The sequence below is a fragment of the Phodopus roborovskii genome, unplaced genomic scaffold (genome assembly GCF_943737965.1).
Source record: "Phodopus roborovskii unplaced genomic scaffold, PHOROB, whole genome shotgun sequence".
In the NCBI taxonomy this organism is placed as follows: Eukaryota; Metazoa; Chordata; class Mammalia; order Rodentia; family Cricetidae; genus Phodopus; species Phodopus roborovskii.
The window spans coordinates 20665851-20678767 of record NW_026126461.1 but is presented as its reverse complement, the minus strand read 5'-3'; positions in this window follow the sequence as shown (position 1 = coordinate 20678767).

Sequence of the window (12917 nt, the reverse complement as noted above, 5' to 3'; positions counted from 1 at the left end):
CTGTTGATTCTCTGAATTTATTCCAATAAATTCCTTTTCAGCTTAAATTAAGTAGTAAGTCTGTTCTTTGCAAGTAAGGAACCCAAATTAGAACCTAGCTCTTAAGAGATGGAGACAAATGATCAGGAGTTCTAGGCCACCCTCAGCTATATACCGAGTCCTAGGTTCAGCCTGTCTCAAAACAAAAACTCCCAGGAAACAAAACACAATTTGGTATCTGCTGCTTTGTATTTCTGTCAGTCATCTCAGTCCTGTGAGGGCAGGATTTCCTGCTTTCTGTACAGACTAGGAGTGGGGCATTTAAAGGGAGTTTTCAGAGAAAGGGGTATAAAGCAGCCACACAGCAAGAGTAGAGCTTACAGGATCCCCAGACTGTTGTGCTTCTTGCCAGGCAAAAAACTGACACATCAGCCTCTTCTGTACTTGAAATAGCCAAGGCTTTGAGATCATGACATCACTCTACCCATGAGCACTAACTCCAACCTCAGGCTCCTGCTCAGCACAGTTTTGACAGCAGCTACACTAAATTGGAATGTGTTGAAAGCCATTTGATATGCCTGCCTGATAGGCTAGTCATTTCCTCCCATGGCCTGTATTTGCAGTTCCTATACCTGCAGTTCCTAGAATGAGTAGAATTTGTTGAGTGTTGGGTCTGTGCTTTTCTGACACCTGCAGTTGATGTGTAATAATAATTGGCAGTGTTTCTCACTTTAAGTTTAAACTTCATTAAATTGCTACCAGCTTGCTACTTCTGGAGATCTTTACATATGGATTAGGAAACATAGAACCTAACTTTGCTTGAAGACAAGAATTTGAAATTAGAATGTTTACAAGAACTGATAGTTTAGAAAAGAAACCAAATCAGGCTCTACCTTTAAAGTTATATAAATCCAACCATAAAGCATGAAAGATTGATATTAGGGATCTCTTTATAATGTTTTACAAGGTGATGCCAGCTTGGGTTTTAAACTATATTTAGAATGTATACTTTTCAAATATTTTTTTTAATCTCCTTTTTAAAGCTAAACATTTTGTTGCATCTTTAGCTACAAAGATCACTGTCTCATTTGTGCCTGACCAAATTTTAAAACTTGAGTCACCATACCTTAGGATTTGACATAAACTACAATCAATGTCTTTAATCCTTTAACAAATTGTGTTCACTCTCCTTTGAATTGTATGTGAGTTCTTACTAAAAGAAACACATAGTGGTGTTTGTTTTTTAGTCCTAGCAATTAGGAGACAGAAGTCTACCAGGACTACATGGAGAAACTCTGTCTCAGAAAAAGTGAAAACCAAAAAAGAAACACATAGACATTAAATATTTAAAGTGTGACCCATACTTTGGTGAAATGTGTTTTAAGTCATATGAATGAATGTATTGATAGGATCAGCAATGCAGACAGTAAGGTTGATAAAACACCAGCAATAATAATAATAATAAAAGCATTGGCTATCTTATTGAGCCCCACACTATATGCACAGATCTTACCTACAGCCCTCATTGAATCCTCAGAATATCCTTAGAGGTTAGCAGTCTTATTTTCAGTTTGGATCTCTCAAGCTTACAGGGAGGACTTTAACATATCGAGAGGAGCCACTCCGAATTTAAGACTTGTCCATGGAAACTCTGAAGGACAGAAGGACCTGGATAGATATTCTGCCAACACTAAGAGATCATGGATACCAGCCCAGATTACTATATCCAGCAAAGCTTTTAATCACTATTGATGGAGAAACAAAGATATTCCATGACAAAACCAGATTTAAACAATATACATCAACTAATCCAGCCCTACAAAAAGTTCTGGAAGGAAAACTCCAACCCAAGGAAATTAACTATACCCACAAAAACATAGGCAATAGATAATCATACTTCACCAACAGCCAAAAGAAAAATGGGGGAAATACACACACAACACCACCACCAACAGCAAATCCAAAACAAGCAAGAATTAACATTAATATCCCTCAATATTAATGGTCTTAACTCGCCTATAAAAAGACACAGGCTAAAAGAATGGATACGAAAACAGAATCCATCCTTTTGCTGCATACAAGAAACACACCCACTTCAAAGACAGATATCACCTCAGAATTAAGTGTTGGGAAAATACTTTCAAATCAAATGGACCCAAGAAACAAGCAGGTGTAGCAATTCTAATATCTAACAAATTAGACTTTAAACTAAAATCAATCACAAGAGATGAAGAAGGTCATTTCTTATTTATCACAGGAGTAATCCATCAAGATGAAGCCTCAATTCTGAACATCTATGCCCCCCAAACAAAGGCACCTGCATTCGTAAAAGAAATATCACTAAAACTCAAATCTCACATAAAACCTCAAACGCTTAAAGTGGGAGATTTCAACATCCTATTCTCAACACTAGACAGGTCCACCAGACAGACGCTTAACAAAGAAACAAAGGAACTAACAAGTTATGACCCAATTGGGATTAATGGACATTTATAGAACATTTCATACAAACACAAAAGAATATACCTTTTTCTCAGCACCACATGGAACCTTCTCTAAAATCGAACACACACTCAGCAATATACTAAACCTCAATATGTATAAACATTTTGGAATATCCTCCTGTATCTTACCAGACCACCATGCTTTAAAGTTAGAATTCAACAAATTGCAAAAACCTTATAAACTTAATAAGGAAAAAAAATCAAAGAAAAAAGTAAATAAAAATGACCAGGAATCCTATATGAGGCTGGCCACACAGGTTTTTCATACTTTCTACTTACTGGCTAACATCCCTGTTAAATGTGCTCTCCTATACCTTGGAGAAATCTGTAATCTGATTTTCCCAAAGAAGCTTTTGTAAACCAGAAGTTCATGTCTCATTTTATGCTTTATGCAAGTGCCTTTTCTCTACTTTTCTACATTACTTACATTCTTTGCTGGGATCATATCTTGAACATACTTCCAAGGAAAGGATTATGGCAAGTGTGTGGGCATGGGGGGGGGATCCACCTCAACCAAGAGTCCCCATTCTTCTTTGAATTCCACAAAGAATTTGTAAAATTCCTCCTAAATAGCTACATCATTCCTGGTCTCTTAGGAATTAGCAGGCAGATTTAAATTTAACAATTTATAGTATAGCACTATAAGGGGAATAATAGGGGGCTGGGAATGTAGCTTAGTGGTAGATTGCATGTCTAGCATCCATGAGACCCTCAGTTCAATTCCCAGCAACAGAAAAAATTAAGAAAATCCTGTGAAACATTTTCTATTGCTAAATATAGTTAGATATTCAAATTTGAGTTGAACTAAAGGTAAAATAACAAAATATGTAAGACTACAACTTCTAAATGTATAATAGCCTGGTCTACAGAGTGAGTTTCAGGACAACCAGGGCTGTTACACAGAGAAATCCTGTCACTAAAAAAAGAAGAAAAAAAGAAGAAAAGAATATTACTTCATATCATGCTAATAGCTATTATGAAATCTTATCACTCTGATTATCATGCAAAGCTTAACTATGGTCAACTCAACTTGGCAGACTAAAATGGAAATATTAAAATTTTTTACACTTGGTAAGATATTTTATATACAATTATTTTTCAGGTATTTAGATTTTGCTTAAAAACCATGGTTTATGCAGGTTTCAGAAGAAGTTTGAGTGAATAACTGCAAAATACTACTCATCAGAAATCCTTATCTAATATAGTTCTTTTTTTATTCTTAAAATAAATTTATTTACTTATTTTATATCTCAGCCGAAGTTTCTCCTCCCTATTCTCTTCCCAGCCCATCCCCCAAACCCCCTGTGGTCCAACCCCCCCCCCAATTAATTCTTTTTTCCTTTTTTAATTTAAATTTGAAAAAGGTTGTTTTACATGTCAATCCCAGATCCCTCACCCTCCCATCCTCCACTAACATCCCCACCAAACCCAGCCACTCCCCTTTCTGCTCCCCAGGGAGGGTAAGACCTTCCACGGGGAGTCTTCAAAGTCTGTCATATCATTTGGGGGAGGGCCTAGGCTGAGAAAGTATCCCTCTATGTGGGATGGGCTCCCAATGTCCATTAGAATACCAGGGATAAATACTGATCCATTACTAGAGGCCCCATAGACTGCCCAGGCCTCCTAACTAACACCCACATTCAGGGGGTTCAATTCTGGATTCCCAGTTATCAGTCTAGGGGCTCATTAGCTCCTCTTTGTTCAGGTCAGCTGTCTCTGTGGGTTTCTATACTCTGGTCTTGTCCTCCCTCTCTGCATCTGGATTCCACTTTGGTTCAGTGTTTAGCTGTGGGTGTTTGCTTCTGTCCATCAGCTACTAGATGAGGGCTTTATGATGGTGGATAAGTTAGTTATCAATCTCATTATCAGGGAAGGGCATTTACAGTAGCCTTTCCACTGTTGCTCAAATTGTTAGTTGGGGTCAGTCTTGTAGGTCTCTGGACATTTCTCTAGAGTCAGTCTTCTCTTCAAACCTATAATGGTTCCCTCTTTTATGCTTTCTCTCTCTCTCTCTCTCTCTCTCTCTCTCTCCAAATCTATTCCTCCCCTGACTCAATCTTTCTAGTCCCACACGTTTTCCTCTCCTCTCCTTCTCTTTTTCCTAGCCCCCTCTCCCAATATGCTCAGGAGATCTTGTTACTTTCCTCTTCTGTAAGGGACCTTGTATGAATCTCTTAGAATCCTCCTTGTATCCTAGTTTCTCTGGCTATGTGAATTATAGGCTGGTGATCCTTTGCTCTATGTCTAAAATATATGAGTGACTACATACTGTGTTCCTCTTTTTGTGACTGGGTTACCTCATTCAGGATGGTTTCTTCAAGTTCCATCCATTTGCCTGTGAATTTCAAGATTCCATTATTTTTTTCCCCACAGAGAGTATTCCATTGTGTAAATGTGCCACATCTTCTTTATCCATTCTTAGGTTGAGGGGCGTCTAGGTTGCTTCCAGGTTCTTGTTATTACAAATAATGCTGCCATGAACATAGTTGAACAGATGTCTTTGTTGCATGGATGTGAATCATTTGGGTATATGCCTAAGAGTGGGATTTCCGGGTCCTGTGGTATACTGATTCCCATTTTCCTGAGGAATTGCCATACTGATCTCCAAAATTGCTGTACAAGTTTGCACTCCCACCAGCAGTGGAGGAGTGTCTCCCTTTCTCCACATCCTCTTCAGGGTAAGTTGTCATTGGTGTTTCTAATTTTAGCCATTCTGGCAGGTAAGATGGTATTGATTTGCATTTCTTTTGATAGCTAAGGATGTTGAACACTTTCTTAAGTGTCTTTCATCCTTTTTGATTTCCTCTATTGAGAATTCTCTTTTCAGTTCTGTGCCCCATTTTTTAATAGGGTTATTTGGTGTTTTGTTGACTAGTTTCTTGAGTTCTTTGTATATTTGGAGATCAGCACTCTGTCAGATGTAGGATTGGTGAAGATCTTTTCCCTATCTGTGGGCTGCCTTTTGGTCTTGTCAACTGTCTTTTACCTTATAGAAGCTTCTCAGTTTGAGGAGGTCCCATTGATTAATTGTCAGTCTCAGTGTCTATGCTACTGGAGTTATGTTCAGGAAGTGGTCTCCTGTCTGGTCATTTATTTTTGAAGACAGGTATCATTCATTTCACCACTGACAAGCATCAGGCAAGTTCCTAGTGCCTTTAATTCCCTTACACTGAACCTATATTTTCAGGTAGCAATGGAAGGTGAAAGCCTGGAGAGTCAGAAATATCCTGTTTGTGACAAATACCCGTTTGTGACAAAAGGGAATACCATTCTAATTTACAAATGTTTAAGATGAGGAAACAGGTTTAAACCAAGATGGCCAAATTGTACAGCTGTAATCTGATGTGTTTCATGTTGTACATGTCTATGAACTGCTAAATTGTTCCCAGGCCTGCAGCTATTTTTCCAGCACCTACTTCCTTAATCACACATGGGTAAATTGTAACTGTAAGTAATATGTAGCTTAGGAGTTCTGCTAGAGTTAAAATTTAGATCAGTTAAAACTATAAATCATATCCTTGCTGGAAATGTAGCTCAGAGGTGGAGTTCTAGTCTAGCATGTCCAAGTGCCTGGGTTCAATCCCTTACACCATGGAGAGGAGAGAATTTGAATTCTCACATAAAGGAATATTTTTGGATGTTTATTATGGACAGATTTTTATTCTCAATAAAGATGTTGATAATTTTCTTATTATGAGAACATTATAACTAATTATACTTGTAACATTAACACCCTAAATATCTCCATTATGAAATATTGTCTGGCTTATGAAAATAAGAACATTGAAATAAAGTGATTTCCCAGTTTCTCTTGCAAGATAACAACAGCAAATCTTCTATTACTTGAGAAATTCTTACTAAAGTGGATGAAATGTAGGAACATACCCTACTTTTAGATACTCAACAATAGAATAATATATACAACAATGAATAATGGCTAATTTTTCAAAACTGAGAAGACTAGAAAATAAACATTGACAATTTAGAATTGGATTAAATCTTAGGCAAAGAGCAGATAGCTTTGGAAGGCAGTGGTGTGTGATCTGGAAAGGTAATTCCAGAAAGAGAAGGTGGGAGCATAGATATTGCTTGAATCCCAACTGTGTGAAAAATAAGGTGTTTAAAATTCAGAAACCTAGGTTTTGTATATGGGGTGAATAGGAAGGAGTGATGTTCAATAACTCAACATTATACCTTTTATACTGAATGTGATTTTTTTTTTTTATAAAATCTTCCCTGCTTTCACTACATTGAACTTTTAAAGAACTGGGCTTTATCTTATCATTTCATATGGTTTTTGTATCCCAGTACTTTCAGTGCCTGGCAAACGAAAGAAATTCTGGCAGTATTTGTTGAATGGGTAAATGAATGAATGAAGAGGACAGGTATATTGAGTGAGTCACTCAAAGTCAAACCATTTATTTTTTGTATATTCAGACAAGAAGGATAGAGTGCTGCAGTCATTATTTCTTCATTCTTCTTGGCTTTTGGAAAGTTTTATAGGTGAATCTTAAGAAGCTTCCACTTCCATTAAAGTTCTCCAGAGAAATGGGTCCAATAAAATGTGCATGCACATAGGCATGATCATAAGGAATTGGTTCATATAGTTGTGAAGTTCTGCCCCATGAGTTATCAACCACAGAACAGAGCTGGAGAACAGTTAGTACAGTTTCAGGTGGAGTCTAAAGGTGTGATAACTTGTAGGTGGGGAGTAGGGGAGATGGCCCCACAGTTCAAGTACTTGCTGCACAAGTGTGAGGACTAGAGTTTAGAGCCCCAGATCCCACTAAAGTCTGGCAGAATAGTATGTGTTTGTAATCCCAGTGTTTCTGTGGCAAGTTGGAGACTGAGAAGAAGAACCTCTGGAAGTCCTTGCTTTTACTGTTCTGACTGGAACAGGTTCTCTGCTGATGTAACGCTATTCACTGAGTTATTTGAAGCTCACTCAAAATATACCATTTTAAAATGGCATCACAGAGTGCAGTGGAAATGAGAAAGTGTTGCAATTTCATGTCTAAGACTCAGACATTTTAAAAATTAGAATCAGCTGGGCGGTGGTGGTGCACGAGTTTAACCCCAGCACTCGGGAGACAGAGGCAGGCAGATCTCTGTGAGTTTGAGACCAGCCTGGTCTACAAGAGCTATTTCCAGGACAGGATCCAAAGCCACAGAGAAACCCTGTCTCAAAAAACAAAACAAAACAAAACAAACAAACAACAACAACAACAACAAAAAAACAGACTAATGTGGATTGATCAAGCCAGACCGCCTGAAACAGAGTACCAGATGATCCTACATTCAAAACAGCTGGACAAAGCAACCTTACAGACTACAGCCAGGATTTCTGAATCTTCTTCGAATCCCCCATGACAGCGCCCCTTACCAGCAGGAAGTAGTTTGGAAAGAACAACGCCCAAATTCCCAAATATTGTCTATAAATGTTTGTTTTCATTTAAATAGACTTTGTTATATAAAATAAATTAAATTAAAAAAGAAAAAGAAAAAAAAAAGTATTCTGGCCTGGGCTACACAGGAAGGTTTGGTTTCAGCAAATGAAGAACACCCCTCCTGCCCCTCTCCCCCAAACCCTCCAAACAAAGCAAATAAGACAATCCTGTGTAGCAATTGATGAGAAGCAGCAAGAAGGGGACAATCAAAGTTCATGGGAAGAAGGCAAACTCCAGTAAGGGAAAGGGATGGCGTCATCATTAGGACAATAGAGGAAGACAGTTTTGACAGTAGCCTTTGAATAAACTTTGAAGAAAAAAATTAGAAAGGGGGAAAAAGGAAACAGGAAAGGGAAGTCTGTCAAGAACTAAGCATGACATTGGCAGTGGGTGGGAAACTTCCTGTAACAGCTTGATGTGTGGAACATCTGGTCTCCTAGTCTCAAACCTTCAGAAATCTATGTTTTCTCTACACAGTAGAGTCCCATCACCAAAACAAAACAACAACAAAAAAGACAACAAAATACAAAACGAAAACAAAAACATTGTCCCTAGACTGCATTACCTAAAGAAAGCAAAAATATAGGAGAAAAAAACCCAACTCTTTTTTTTTTCTTTCTTTCTTTCTTTCTTTCTTTCTTCCTTCTTTTTTCTCTTTTTGAGACAGGGTTTCTCTGTCCTGGAACTTGCTCTGTAGACCAGATTGGCCTTGAACTCATAGAGATCCACCTACTTCTCCCTTCTGAGTGCTGGGACTAAAGGCATGTGCCACCACCACCCAGTCCAAATTCTCCTTTTATAATGAAAACATCACTTGTTTTTCTATGCAACAAATCCTATCTCTATGTACTTTGTGTACTTTTTAATATTAATTTTATATTAAAACTGGTGTAAAATATATTTAATTTAATTATCTCACAAGGTAAAAGATGGCCAGTGAACTAATAAGGAAATTGTCTAAAAGTTAATAATTTTCTGTCGCATTATTTTATTATTCTATTGTTTCTTTCACTTCTCACTTCAAATTTAGTGTTGACCAGTTTTCTAAAACTCAGTTGTGCCCTCTAGTGGGTCTAGGTATTTACTAAAGGCCCCTTTGGAAGTTTAAGCAACTTATTATTTTAAAATTACATCTATTTACCCTGTATGCATGTGTGGTGCCTGATGTGCTTTCTCTCTCTCTCTCTCTCTCTCTCTCTCTCTCTCTGTGTGTGTGTGTGTGTGTGTGTGTGCGCGTGTGCCTGTGTGTATAGCCCTGACTGTCCTGAGACTCATTCTATAGACTAGACTGTCCTTAAACTCAGAGATCTGTCTGCCTTTGCCTCCCAAGTGCTAGGATTAAAGGCATACCATTACTTTCCTAATCCAAAATTCTAAAGTCCACTTTCCCCTTCCTCGTCTGAAAAAAGCACAGTCAGGCCTATCACAGCAACACCCTAGTTCCCTGGCATCAATTTCTGTGTTAATTAGGGTTTCTATTGCTGTGAAGAGACATTGAGACCACAGCAACACTTATAAAGGGAAACATTGTCATCATGGTGGCATGCAGGTAAACATGGTGCTGGAGATGTAGCTGAGAGTTCTATATCTGGATCTGAAGGCAGGCAGCAGGAAGAGACCATGAACCACTGGCCTAGCTCAAGCATCAGAAACCTTAAAGTCTGCCTCTACTGGCATACTTCCTCCAACAAGACCACACTTCTTAATAGTGCAACTCCCTATGGGCCTATGGGGGCCATTTTCTTTCAAACCATCACAAGTTCAAACACCTGAACTGAAAAAAAAAAAAAAGCAAGTGGGGAGAATGGATCCAAAGTGACTGCTAGATAGTTCTCATGTTCTATAACAGAATGTAGTGACAATTTATCAACATAGATGAGAGGGTTTTGAATGTTCTCATCACAAAGAAGTAAAAATCATTTGAGATAGTAGATAACATGACTAGCCTAAGTTGATCTTTATATAATGTATACATACACCTAAGTAATCATGTAATTTTCATAAATGTGCACAATTACCTGTCAGTTGCAAAACAGATCAAGCTATTAAAAGTAAAGTAGTGAGTGAGGGTCTCTGTTGTATAAGCACAGGAAAGAGGTGTGCAATGTAAGATAAAAGAGAGAAGCTTTCCAGTGAGGAAGGACAAGGACCAAGGGTCTGCAAGTGGGGTTTTATAAGAAGCCTTGACAGAGCATTTCCCACACAGGAATAAAGAAAGAATCCATGGCAGAATAAGTACTCTGGGATGCTGGAGAACTTGGGATCAAAACTGTTGGTAGAGAGGTTTGGGGTGTTCCATGATGGCTCCAGGGCCTGGGTTCCATTTCCTACACTTCAAAACAAAACCCCCAAACAACTAATTGTGATGTGGGTTGAGTGTAAAGTATCTCATAATCCATTTCAAGCTGGTGGCATGGTTTTTAAAGGTCATAGAACCTTTAAGAAGTGGAGTTTTACTTCAGGAAGTAGGTCACTTGGGTGTGCCTTGGGGTTTTAAAACCAGCTTCCATTTCCTGTTTGATCTTGCTTCCTAACTCACTGTGAACAGCCAGTCACCTTGCTGTGATTGTATCCCTTTCTAAACCCTGACCAAAATAAACCTTTGAGTTGTGTTTGTCATCAGGGATTTTGTCATGGCATAATTGGGAATGTAGATATATCATTATGTAGAGGGGAATGGAGGGGCTTGAGAAAGTAACAAGTACAATAGGAATACAAACAAATTATTAGCTAGATAGGTGGGAATGGAGGAACCTGAGAAAGGAATAAATATGGTAGGAATATAAGCAAATCTTTAGGTAGATGAATTTTGGTTCGGTGAAGGGCTGTCAGACTGGGGGTTTGTTAAGGGTTCCTGGTTATCTGAACTAAGGTGTCCTGTGAACTTCTATAGGTTGGTTTAGATGGACAAGCAGTGGAGGTCTGGGGGAGGGGACAGGATGACAAACCTGAACTCCTACTTCAGTTATTCTACCCATCAATCATTTTTAAATTTGCCTGAGAATCTGGTGGTTCTTCAGCAATGCCTCACAGCCAACTCTATCATATTGGATACTGAGGGAGGGTGGTAGAAGGCATAGAGACAGTAGGTTTTGTTTGTAAGACTTTTGCTTTGGAAAGCACTGTCTCTTCCTGAAATGAAAGTTGGTTTGAGAATCTGAACCTGAGTCCTGCCTCCTCCGAATTGCAAGTGTGACTTGGATTAGGTCAATTACATTTTTTAGGCTTCAGTGTGCTCATCTACAAAATAGGTAAGCTGGATTAGATAATCTTTCTCTGACATATCTTTATTTAGAGTCCCCAAGGATTGGGATTCAGCTGCCAGGTTTTTCAGTGCCGAGGAAGTTTGCGAGCGCCACCTTGTGGTTTAATGAAATAGTACTGTCATGCAGCTCAGTCAGGGTTTTGGAAGTTGGGTCTTCAAGGAATTGAGGCCCTGTCCAGGGTGAGAGTGCTCTCCTGTTAGAACAAATTGTGGATGAGCTGAGCATGGTATGGTAGCCAGAATCTCATCAGGAAAATCAGAATAGCTCATTGATGCATGTGAATAATTTATGATTTGCTCAGCCTGTTGGAGAGAAGGCCTAAAACAGTGGCCAAAATTTTCTTGGAATCAACTTACTTCAATTATACTTCTTTGTTGAAACAATGACCTTGAAAATGACTCCATCTTCATATTTTGACCCAGATCACATGTCTCCCAATGTGGTTATAAAATGCTCTGATGCATATGCACTGCTTAAGAGACCTTGCTGAGCAGGGATGAGGTCAGGGTCACTTTACAATGAGCCATGACAGACTCTTAATTTAAAATTTAAGAGGGTTGTTTAGCAGTATGAAGAGCCAGGTGTCTGATTCAGAAGGGTTCTCAGAACAATTTTATGGAAATGGCCTTGGATTATGAATTTCCTACCCAAGGGCATAGTGGTATCTGCAACAAAGGCTGTCACAAAGCATACTGACTAAAGCGGAAGTCGGAGGGAGGTTTTCTGTAGTTCAGCCTTGAACCAAGATGCAAGGTCCCTGGCCAAGGACAGCATTCTCCTCATGTGCACTCACAGTGTTTGTTTGTTTCTTTCTTTTGTTGGAAAAACTCAGGTCTAAAATTTTACCTTGTAATAGCTTTAAGAACTGTTTGAAAGACTTCTAGTTCCTTTATATTTATAAGTATTTTACTCCTTCAGTTTCCCCCTCTAGCTCCTTCTCTTCTTATTCCCATTTTCTTCTTTTTCTTGATTTCGACCCCTGGACTTCATGGACTCTACCACTGAGTTATATTTCCACCCCTATTTGATTTCTTTCTTATTTCTGTAAGAGATTTATGGATTAGAAATTACTCTGTCACTGGTTGTGGTGGCACACACCAGGAGGATTTGCTGAAAGAGGCACTGGTGGCTCATTGCTTTAATCCCAGCACTCAGGAGGCAGAGACAGGCAGATCTCTGTGAGCTCAAGGTCACCCTGATCTACAGATTGAATTCTAAGACAACCAGAGCTACACAGAGAAACCCTGTCTTGGAAAACAAAACAAACAAATAACCCACCAAAACCAAAACAACTCCCCCAAACAAAAATGAATATTTTTATTATAATCTGTTTATTATAATCTGATACCAAACTTTCACCCATTTTTGCATTTCTACAAGTTAGTCTTGTATTTCTACCATTAAAAATTCTTGTTCCTCAGCCTTACATCTGATAACAGCACACAGTAGGTCATGAGAATTTAAACTTTCTACTTGCTTTTTTTAAAGAATTTATCAAGTTAATCTTTAGTCACTCTTCTAATTGCAGTGTCAAAATAGCAATTTAAGGAAGGAAAGGTTTATTGAAGCTCACAATTTGAGGATATAGGTGTCCTGGTGAGATGGCATGGTGACAGGAACTTGAAGCAGCTGATCACATGCATCTACAGTCTAGAAGTAGAGAGAGATGAATGTTTGCTGCTGCTCAGCTTTCTTTCTTCTTTTTATATACAACTCAGGAC